Genomic DNA, 9,499 nt, shown 5'->3' on the forward strand with positions numbered 1-9,499 from the left:
TGGACAAAGATTTAGCCATCAGTCCACTCTAAACACACATGGTAATTTACACAGGACTCAGACCATTTGTTTGTGAACTTTGTGGACAAAGATTTAGCCATCAGCCCACTCTAAACACACACATGAGAATTCACACAGGACTCAAACCATTTGTTTGTGAACTTTGTGGACAAAGATTTAGCCATCAGGCCAATTTAAACAGACACACGAGAATTCACACAGGGCACAAACCATTTGCTTGTGAACTTTGTGGACAAAGACTTAGCCATGAGACACATGAGAATCCACACAGGACTCAAAGTGGTGGTTTGCAATGACTCCTAAAACACACATGAGAAACTGCACATGAAGGACAATTGCTGAGTGTTAAATGTTAAGAAAAGTCCTGAAGACACATCAGAGTTCACATGTAATCAACACTGAAAGATTCCAGGGTTTGTTGGTAACAATATGAGCACTGACGAGGTATGCTGTCAAGAAATGAAACAGTTTTTACTTACTTGTATATATATATATTTTTTTTTCTATGATTAGTTTTTCCACTGTGTTCAAGTTTATCTTTTTTTTCAAAAGAATTGTCAGAACTACTGTCACTACTGGCCTCTAGCTTTACAGCCAACTGATGTTGGTTTTATCTAAATGAATTGATTGTTGCAGCCAAATGTTAAATGGTGTAAATATTGAAAACATTTATATTTCTGTGTTCGTATGTTTGAATAACTTTCTGAAAAATGTTCTGCATTTTAATGTAATAAATTTTACTCACAAAATGTATTTTAGTACAGTTTGTTCTGATTTAAATGTGTTTTTATTTATTAGGACAATCTTTATCTGACAGCAGTAGTTACAGAAATATATAGACAAAATAAAAACAAGTTATAAAAAAAGTTGTCATAGAATCAAACTTAAAATGAAGTTTTGTTTGAATGTTGCTGTTAATAGATCACATGCTGAGACTTGAAACCAGCCGAGCAGTGCGGCTAATTAAGACTAGCTTATGTGTTAGAGCTAATAAGTGACGCTACTTCAACCTAAACCACAGACAGAGAGTAAATGTTACAAATTTAATGTAGGAAAAGTATTATTTAATTTTTTACACTGTCAATCAAATGCTAGCTTGTGGTGGGTAGCAAGTTTGATTAGGCTTATATATTCAGGAAGCCATTAAATGAGAGAAGACATACTCATAGGCATTTAACCATTCTTACCAAAATGAACCATTTTCATTGTAAAAATCATTGACATTGTAATTCACTTATGCTCCTTTTGCACTGCTTCTACTCAGCCCCAACTCTGCTCAGTCCTGCTCAGATCAGCCTGGATGTGCACCGCACTTCAGGACGGGTTCTGGAGGCGTGTCCAGAATCCAAAATCCTGCTAATGAACTTTTAATAAACTTTAATTCACCGAATGAGAGTTCTGCGATGAGTAAAACTCAAAGCAGTCTGCTCCTCAGATAAATAATGCTAAATTATTATTTTTAAATATGAATGTTTCTGTTAAGTTATTTTATATATGAATATTTCTGTTCAGTGCCCTGAGACAACTTCTGTTGTGATTTGGTACTGTATAAATAAACTGAATTAAATTAAATCTGATGAACCAGATTCTACAAAAACACCTATATTTAAAATTATATATTTTTCTTCATCATTTGATGTATTTGCACTCATTGTCTACATTCACAGTTCAATTTAGATATGTGGTTTTGTTTCTTGTATATAGATTTTATTTTAGCTTTGATTTAAAGTGTAATTCTTGTTTAGTGATTTGTACATCTGTGGGTTAGAATAAAAACCAAAGGCTGTGTCTCTTCTTTAAACTTTTGAGGGAAATTTTCCTGAGAGGTCCAATAATTTTGTTTTTTTATGATTTTTCAGCCGAGTTAACTTTAATTTACAGATTATTTAATAAAGTCAAAATGAAAACAGGATTTCATGGTAAAGCCAGCACCGTTTATTTATTTTTATTCTTCACTGATAAAAAAAACAACATTTTTTTCTTCATCATCTTCTTCATCGTTTTTTTTAACATTTTATGGATAAAAAAAACAACAACTTTTTTTATACATAAAATGTAAAAAAAAAACGTTTCCACCCTCCGTCCTAGTCCTCCTGCCTGCCAAGGCTCGGGGTTCGGCCTCACGCGCTTGGTTCATCAGGTCAGCAGCTTGTATGATCCTCTGCGGTGACTCCGCTCACTCTAATTTTGTCGTCGGTCACCAAACACAAAAAACGCCTGCACTTCAGCATTAAACACGGTGTTGTCATTATTGTTTTTAAAATCTTAAAAACAGATCCAGCCGCCGCTCCGAGTTCTGAGAAATTGCAAATGGCGGATCGGTGAAAAGTTTCTGAAATCCAGTTACTCCTCCCCCTGACCAATCAGTGACCTGCATTCATGTTTTGGTCCCGACTCAGCTCAAGCAGTCCCAGCAGAGAAGCAGGAACAAAACAATGTGCCGAATCAGCCTCGAATCAGCTAAAAAATACTGGTGGAACAGGGATCTTCCCGTGGAGAGCTGAGCAGAGTTGGGGCTGAGTAGAAGCGGTGGAAATGGGGCATTAGATTTCATGAGTAGTGCGTTTGTATGATCCAAATAACCAACCTCATTGATTACTCTTATTGCTCATTTTTGCAATGTTATTAATGACTGTAGTGAAGTTCTGTAGTTGTTGCTCCATAACTGCACAATAAGTCAAATGAGGTAGGACTAGGGAACAGTAAAGCATGTGGAGAGCTGTTTCCTTCGGGACATGTTTGGCTTTATTTAAAATACATAGACTTTTTGACAGTTTACTTTGTATATATCTAATATGAGGTTTCCATGTATTTTATCATCAATAATGAGCCCAAGATATCTATAATCATTTACTCTTTCATTGTTTACACCAACGTCTTATCTCAGCTCGTCTTATCATATCCTATCTTTCTTATCTTATAAGACATTTCTTTGAAGTGAAGTGTCTGTCAGCAGCTTTGACCTTTAGAGGCACTGTTCTGCATGTTTTAGATGAGTTTGTTCTCAAACACTCCCTTCAGCATGGTCATGTACTGCCGACAGCCATCATCGATCCATTCATTTAAATAAAGGTGAATTTTGTGATATTCTCAGTTCTGACTCAGTTGTACTCTTGTATTCTTAAGAAAAAACAAAACTCTTGGCTAAGAGTGACCTACGACAGTTGTTTATTGTTGAGCTATAACAGTTGCTAAGGTTTTCTAGCTTCTGCAGTCTGCATTCGACATCATCTAGGCATACTGGTTCCAGCTCAAACTTGTGCTAAATGCTGATAAAACCAAAGGGATGTCGTTTTCAAACAGGAAGTCGGCACCAGAAGTCCTTCCTTCTATTTTATCTTCGAATGGTGTTCCTATCAAGTTTGTCGATTCCTACAAATATTTGGGTATTTTGGTTGATTCACATCTTTCTTTTAAGGTTCATGTCCAAAGTTTGGTAAAGAAACTGAAAGTTAAACTGGGTTTCTTTTTCAGAAACAAATCCTGTCTAACTCTGAATGCTAGGAAACGCCTTGTAACTGTGACTTTCCTTCCCTCCATTGACTACGGTGACATTATTTACATGAACGCTCCTACAAGCGTCTTGCAGATGTTGGATGCTGTCTATCATGATGCGCTAAGATTCATAACTGGTTGTAACTACCATACCCACCAGTGCACCCTGTATTCACTGGTTAACTGGTCATCATTAACTTCACGCAGACTCTCTCACTGGTACATTTTCATCTTTAAATCACTTCTTGGTCTGATGCCTTCATACATCTCCTCCTACATGTCTCTGCGTGAGTGCAGCTACAGCGTGCGCTCTCAGGACATTATTACCTGCAGTGTTCCCTCAGTGAGGACTGAACTTGGAAAAAGGACCTTCTCCTACTCCGCTCCTGGAATATCTTGCAAAAAGATTTGAAGCTCTCAACCTTGACCTCTCTAAGTGACTTTAAGAATCTGTTAAGTTCCTGGCAAAAAAACAATGCAGACATGTTCCTGTTATTAGTATTTTACACCATTTTATAATGTAGATGTTTTTGTTTTGTTTTTATATGATTTCAGATTAACAATCAAGTAAAGCCATTTAGATGCTCTGGATGTTTTTTTTAATAACTATTTTAAAAAATTGCAACGAAAAAACAAAAACAACAACAACAAACACCATCTTTTGATAAGAATTATTTACATTTCCATTAGGCTTAAAATATACAAGTGTTTCATATTTTCAAGAATTATCTCTAAATTAATTTCTAGTCTGAAATGTCCATTTATTTTACACTGATTCTAACAGATAAAGGATAATTGAGTTTTTTACATCCTTGTTGAAACACAACGTCTTAATCAAAGCTTTAAAAAATGACGCACCACCGTTGACAGAAATAAAACGTTCGCTTTGTTTTCCCTCTGAACAAGGAGCTACGACATGACCGCGCCACCCAGAATCAGGCTGAACCCCCACCCTGCCAAATCTGTAGTAACCTGAGCCCCTCCATCCCTCGAACCCCAGACTGGGTTCTGGTACCATAAGAACTCTACAACCCTGAAGGATCCCAACCGTGGCACTTGTTTGTATTTCAAAATGGCGCCCTGAAGCTGAAGTCATTGGTTTATTTTGGCCAGCAGTGAGAATACATTACTACAAGGTCCAGTTCCTACCAGAGAATCGTCTTGCACCCTGGCAGACAGACAGGGCCTCAGACACTTCCTGTCTGTGTGTGTGTGTGTGTGTGCTTATGTGTGCCCCGTTTGTCCTAATGCCGACAGACAGAGACAGGAAGTAAATGTCAGTATCATTCTGAATAATTTTAAGATTGATAAATGTGATTATAGTCCTTTCTTGTTGATGACAGCTCAGTGCTTTAAGGTTCTGTATGGGCTGAACTTATTTTACTATGATTCTCCAAAGCTTTGTGTCAACTCACGTTTTTAACTTTGAAAGTTTTTGTCTCATCTGAATTGAGATCGTCCACTTTTACAAACTTGAATGAAAAATCCATACACATAAATATTTACGTTTACTTTAGGTTTTGAAAAATATGTTGTTGGTTTTTTTTTTTTTTTTACCCGTTTACATTCTTTAAATAAAAATTATTTTATTTTTACTTTTTTTTTTTTTGCAATTTTGTAACTTTATAGTAAGACTAACGTTTCTGATTTGAGGTGATGTTTGACGGTTTCTCTCCCTTTTGTTTGCACAAGTTTAATATAAATTCTTAAACATATTTAAATCAGTCAGTTACACCTGTAATTTTCAGGGAAATATAATATATTTGTTTTTAGAACTCTGCAGCTGAAATGAAAGCTTTAAATATTCTGACCAAAGTAGGCTGTTAGATACCATATTTTTCAGACTTTAAGGTGCACTTAAAATCCTTTAATTATCTCAAAAATAGACATTGAGTCTTATTATCAGGTGCGCCTTATGTATTAATTCTGGTTGTGCTTACTGACCTTGAACCAATTTTATGTGGTTATTGTGAATGAGTTGAATAAAGTTTGACTTATCGGACTGTTTTGTTTCACCTAACATGCCTTATAATCCAGTGCGCCTTATGTATGAAAACAGAGAAGAATATGGAAAGTTAATAAGCTGTGTCAACATAAAACTTTGTGCTTATTTTGACAATAATGAACAAGTCAAGTCAAATTTATTTATAAAGCACAATCAAAACAGCCGCTGTTACCAAAGTGCTTAATAAAATCACAGCATCAAGTTAAAAAAATAAAGATACAATTAAAAGCATAAAAACATAAAAACACAAACACAATGAGAAACAGTGGGACAATGAATCAGATCATACTGTGTTACACGTCAGTGAAAACAGGTGAGTTTTCAGGAGAGATCTAAAAGCAGGGAGTGAAGTGTCCTGTCTGATGCTGAGGAGCAGATCCAGAGTTTAGAGCCATGACTGAAAAAGCCTGATCTCCTCTGAGCTTCAGCCTGGTTTTTGGTACAAGCAAAAGCAGCTGATCAGCTGATCAGCTGATTCCAGCACCCGAGAAGGAACATATGGTTGAAGTAGGTCAGAGAAGTATGAGGGTGCAAGGTCATTAATGATTTTAAAATCTATTCTGACACAGGGAGCCAGTGAAGGGAGGACAAAACTGGTGAAATGTGCTCAAACCTATGAATTCCCGTTAAAAGCCGAGCAGCAGCATTTTGGACGAGCTGAAGAAGTGAAAGGGAAACCTGACTAACCCCAAAATAGTCCAGCCGGATTGTAACGAATGCATGGACTATTTTTTCAAGGTCAGAGCTGGTCAACGTGGACTTAAGCTATCGGCCTTAACTGGAAGAAGCTTTTTTGAAGAGCAGAGTTAATCTGTTTGTTGAACTTAAAGTCAGAATCTAAAACCATCCTGAGATTGGTAACAGACCGCTTAAGATAGGGCTGACGAGAGTCAAGATTTACAGGATCGGTGACAGCGGTGGAGCTCATGTGATATGTGTGCGTTGCTTTGCCCACCACACAGTTTGAGTCCAGTGACTGCCCAGCCAGAACCAGCTGGTCCATTGTTTGTGTACCGCCCAGCCAAGTGACCGGACGTTTACCTCCATTACCTCGCTATGTTTACCTCCACAGTCTGCTCAGAATAGCCCGTCACTCAGCAGCCACTGTTTCCCCGTTTCCTCCAATAGCGTGACTCTGCCGTACCAGAAGGCGGGAGCTGGATTCAAACAGGATAGAATGAGGAAAACAAGATGTGACAGAGAGGAGGCTTTCACAAAGGACAGGAAACCCAGAGACATGTCAAAGAGAGAAAGAGGGAAAGATGGAGAGGCAGATAGTAAAGTTAAGTGGTGAATGGGGAAGAAGAGAAAAATGAATGACAGAAAGAAAACATAAGCCAGATGTAGTGACGGAGGACACAAGACTTTAAAAGACAAAGGACTTTGTTGTGCTTATGATATGATTTGATAAACAGTAATGTCTTGCTGTGTGCGCCAGATGAAGTGATGAAAGTTTTCTAAAAACAGAACAGACTCAAAGCTTTAGGTTTGTAGCGCCATGAGTCATCAGATTGACAGACGAGGCTTTGATCTTCGTTCTCGTTTAACAGTATGATAAGTTGAAGAAAAGCCACTTCCAGCTCAGAACTAAAGGAGGATGTGTGAAGTATTAATCACATCTAACATAAATATATATATATATATATCCTGCGGTTTATATTAGTAATGTAAGGCTGCTGTTGAAAATGGTAACAAATCAATCAGAAAGAATGGATTTGTCCTCCATCAGAAAATGCATTGCTTATTCTTTAGAGAGATTGTCCCCAATTTTTATTTATTTATTGTATAAAAGAAAGCTTTGTTATCTTTTGATGATTTGCTCATTTTCATTTAGGAATCCCAAAACAGGAAACATGCCACCTGGTTTCCTAAAAATGTGGGTTCCCTCCAGTAAGAAAGTTGGCTCGTCTGTACTCAATGAGCCGTCTTTCTGTCCCCTGCTATGAAGCGAAGAGTTGGAAGAGTAAATGCCCTCTGTCCATCCATCCATCCATATGTCCTTCAGTCTGTCCATCCGTGCAAGTTGTGAGCATGAAACTTGAAAAACTGGTGTGGTACCAACTGTCATTTTGGTGTGGGGCTACATCTAGGTGTAAAAAAAAAAAGAAAAAAGCCACCATCGAAAATTTGGTTGCCATGTCAAAATCCAAGATGGCTGCCAATATAAATGTAAATATGTTAACTTTGTGAGCAGGACAACTTGAAAAATTGGCAACTTACCCACTTCCATTCTGGTGTGATGCTACATCTAGGCATAAGAAAGGTAATCATCAAAAAATGTGTTGGCAAGTCAAAGTCCAAGATGGCCATCACCATATCCATATATGTCTACAAATATATATGTACGTAGCCACCTCAATCATTTGAGGAAACTTTGCTTTCTAGATTTTAAATTGTTTCAAAGTAAAGTTTTTTTCCACCAGATTCCATCACTCTGTGCTGCCTCGGACAACCGATAAAAAAGTAAATAAAAAAAGCTACGTCTCTTTATACATGCAGTGTAGCTCTTATCCACATGATTAACTTGCACTAAAAACATTAAGGCTTATTTGTTTTCCCTGTTCGATGCCAGGCCAGATAAATGATCATCTTGAAAACCAGCTAGTCTAACCCTCTTGCTGCAGGGTCAAGGTGTCTAAGCCACTGCACCACTTGTAAGTTCACAGGTCCTGATTCACCCAAGGACCGTATAGCTTTAGTGACTTCTGAACAGGAGCAGCCCACAGATTACACATCCATGTACAGGTGGTGTCTCTGATTCTCAAGGTCGTCTCCTGAATCCTTGTGGCATTTGTGGTGCTTCATAGTTTCACAGAGGCGTGCAATCCTGTGGCTTGAGATTTTGAAAATGTTTTTAAAAATTGGTGCAGTGATTTTTTTTTCGCCCTCAGTAACTTTATTGAGTTCCAGATTAGTGTCTCGAACCAGCTGAACTTTGTTGTCTCAAAAGTGCTAGTTCTGCATTTTAGCGCTCGGGAGCAGAAAACATCTAAGATGAAAACAAACGCCCAAAAGCCACACTGCTGATAAAAATAATAACAATTAAAATTAAAATAATTAAAACCTGGTCTATCTTCATTTCAAACGTGTGCACCGCCAAAACAATCAATCTTAAATGTTGGGACTTTTGACAAAATATGTAAGAAGTGAGTCAGATATGATGCGGGCAGAGGTGAATAATAAAACAATGTGCACAGACAAGAATTCAGTTTTGCCATCTATATTTAAAAAATGGGCACAGTTTTTAAAATCTGTCAACTCAAAATGCGACCACGTGACTTGCTGGAAACTGCAACGGTCAAATCAGCAGATTTCCTCACAATTTTCCAACAGTTGCCGCCCATTGAGACACTTTATTACTTAAAGACAAAAAAAGGAACATGTGCACCTCAAATTGCAATTACTTAATTGTTTAATTGTCAATTAATTAGTGTTTAAACTGATTAAATTGACCAAAATTTAAATCAAGTAAAGTGCTATGTGTTGTCATCACTGTATGTTCCCATACAATGGTGAAATTACTCCACTGCATTTAACCCATCACACCTGGGACACACCCAGGTGGAGCAGTGGGCAGCTATGTAGGTGCCTGGGGAGCAATTAGGGATTAGGTGTCTTGCTCAGAGACACCACGACATGTGGGAATGGCTGGGGATTGAACCTGGGACTTTCTGGTCCCGAGTCGGCTGCCCTGCCTCTGCCCCAAAGATGATGCACTTAGTGAAAAAATGCTAAATTAAATGTCCAAACGTGACAAACGGCAAACAAAAAAAACAACTCTAGAAATACTTAAATATACTCTAAAAAATATGGAAACTTGTTGATTACAATACATTTTTTTTATCTACATTCAAAACAAGCATTTGAGTTGACTAAAACATTGACAAAAAACATTGTTTTGTCAGTTTTTAGCAAAAATTAAAAAGTTAAAACATGCTGAGTTTTTGGCTATTCAGAAAGGAACACCTATGAAAGTGT

The sequence above is a fragment of the Nematolebias whitei genome, chromosome 9, assembly GCF_014905685.2.
Source record: "Nematolebias whitei isolate Nwh7 chromosome 9, NemWhi1, whole genome shotgun sequence".
Classification (NCBI taxonomy): Eukaryota; Metazoa; Chordata; class Actinopteri; order Cyprinodontiformes; family Rivulidae; genus Nematolebias; species Nematolebias whitei.